This window comes from Panthera pardus, unplaced genomic scaffold, assembly GCF_024362965.1.
Source record: "Panthera pardus isolate Hobbes unplaced genomic scaffold, ASM2436296v1 HiC_scaffold_18, whole genome shotgun sequence".
In the NCBI taxonomy this organism is placed as follows: Eukaryota; Metazoa; Chordata; class Mammalia; order Carnivora; family Felidae; genus Panthera; species Panthera pardus.
This window is the reverse complement of record NW_026526743.1, coordinates 18,880,766-18,883,260: the sequence shown is the minus strand read 5'-3', so window position 1 is coordinate 18,883,260 and position 2,495 is coordinate 18,880,766. Positions and strand designations below refer to the sequence as shown.

Genomic DNA, 2,495 nt, shown 5'->3' with positions numbered 1-2,495 from the left:
GGGAGGAGGTGCACAGGTGAAGGGAGCTTAGGGCAGGGAGAGTTCTTTTAGTATGCAGAATCCTGTCTGAAGCTCCTTGGCCATGTCTGTAAGAGCATGTGTACCCCACATGGGCATTCTCAGGGTTGTCTTACCCACCAGATCCCAGTCTCCATGGGGGCAAGGTCTGTGACTGCGGTAGTCACAGCTGTGTCCAGTCCCTTGCCCAGCATCTGGCTCCTAACGTACTGAGGTACTGGTGAATGTTGGTTAAGTGAATCGGTCAATACATGTAAAGCACTGAGAACACTAACAGGTGCATAATAAATGCTCAGTAAAAGTGAGTTACTGTCGTCCGGTGGATGGGGAAGTCACTGAAGACTGGATGGCAGCAGTTCTGGAGACCATGATGCTCCTGTGGTAGACTGACCAGGGTGGTGGCTCCAAGTCCTGAAGGATGGAGAGGTTAAAGACGCCCAGCAGCACCATGCAGGCCAGCTTTGGGAGTCCGCACTGCAGCCCTGAAACTGGATCGCGTCACCATCCAGGAGCTCACAGCTCCATTATTTGCCCCAGCCCAGGTGAAACCAGGAGAGACCCTGGAGGAAGGGGCTAACTCAGGAAAGGAGTCATTTATTGGACATCACCAGGATGGTGTCTCTCAGATTCATCCTTCCAGCCACAATGATGTCTACAGTAGGTGCCAACAGCTTCGCTTTGACTGGGGAGGCATCCGGTGGTGGTACCGTGGAGAACATTAGGGAGAGACTGGGCACTGGGGGCCAGAGAGATGTAGATCACCACTCTGTGAGGGTTGCACAGATCCTCTTTTAGACCAGCTCGACACTCAGCTCAATGTCACTGAAAATGAGTGTCACAGCTGCAAATGCTGTTGAAGATCTCTGAGCAAATGAATGAGGATGACTGAACAGCTACAGACAGAGCTAAATGAGATAGACTGGTAGGAAAGCTTGAGAATGCCCAAGCTGAGGCTAAGACTGGATCCAGAGGAAGCTCAGTACCATAGGGAATACAGAGAACATAAACAACAACAGCCAGAACTGGATGATGAGCTGAAGAATGTAGAAAACCAAATGCCCTATGCCCAGATGCATCTGGGCCAGCTGAAGAAAACCGGTTTCTTCAGTGCAACCTTTCATGTCTGGCACAGAGGACAATATGGTACAATCAGAACCTTCAAACTGGGTCGCCTGCCCAGTGTCCCTGTGCCATGGAATGAAGTTAATGCACTTGGGTCTGGAAAGCATTGCTGCTGTGCACCCTATCCAGTAAGATATGTCTGAAATTTCAGAGGTATCAACTTGTTCCCTGTGGAAACCATTCCCACCTGGAGTCTCTGACAGACGGGTCTAAGCAGTTGCCATTGTACTATCCTGGGACAAGTTAGACCACGTGATGATGGAGATGTTGAGAAAGATGAAAGGAGAGGTTGAGAAAGGGTGAGACACATTTTTGTCTTCCTCACAGGAAGGCGAGATTGAAGACCCAGGAACCAGTGTGGCTCCCATTCCGTTGAAACCCAGTTTAGCCCTGACAGACAGTGGACCAAAGTTCTTAAGTTCATGCTGGCAGATTTTAAGTGGGGTCTTGCTTGACAATAGTTTCATAACAAGACTTCTTTTTTCCCTTACAGAGATGCTCGCCTCAGAAGCTTTACATTTTGTTTGGTTTGCAACAAGAAATGTTTTAAATTAAACTCAGATAACATCAAACAGCATATTAAAAAAATTTTTTTTAACGTTTATTTATTTTGGAGAGAGAGAGACAGAGCACGAGGAGGAAAGGGAGACACAGAATCCAAAGCAGGCTCCATGCTCTGAGCTGTCAGCGCAGAGCCTGACGCGGGGCTCAAACTCACAAATTGTGAGATCACGACCTGAACTGAAGTCAGTCGCTCAACCAACTGAGCCTTCCCGGGCGCCCCTCAAACAGCATGTGTTTACAATACTAGAAAAGAATAAATCCACAAGTCCACTTTATTTTAAAATATTGAACAACAGGGGCGCCTGGGTGGCTCAGTCGGTTGAGTGTCCGACTTCAGCTCAGGTCATGATGACTCGGTCCATGAGTTCGAGCCCCGCGTCGGGCTCTGTGCTGACAGCTCGGAGCCTGGAGTCTGCTTCAGATTCTGTGTCTCCCTCTCTCTCTGCTCCTCCCCCACTCATGCTCTGTCTCTCTCTCTGTCAAAAATAGACATTAAAAAAAAAAATTTTTTTAAATATTCAACAACAGTTTCCAGAGGAAAAGTCTGCCATGTATGGCCATGTATGAATGTTCACTCTGCTCTGTTAAAGACATGAAATTGTATTTGTTACTGTTTGAGACACAGTGTGGAGAGGTTTGATTATCTGTAATAAAAGATTTGCTGCAGTCTGAAAAGAGTGAGTTACTGTTACAACTTAGGTAAGCAAAAGTAAGATAAGGGATTTCTGCAGTTTGACTCTTCGTGGGTCCCTATGTGGGACAGTGTCTGTGTCACTTCAGCAATGGTGTGA

General features: G+C 47.4%; 1 pseudogene; it reads left to right on the top strand.

Moving 5' to 3' along the window:
- Window positions 1-764: 764 nt before the first annotated feature.
- On the top strand, window positions 765-2,188 carry LOC128778035 (beclin-1-like; annotated as a pseudogene).
- Window positions 2,189-2,495: the final 307 nt, after the last annotated feature.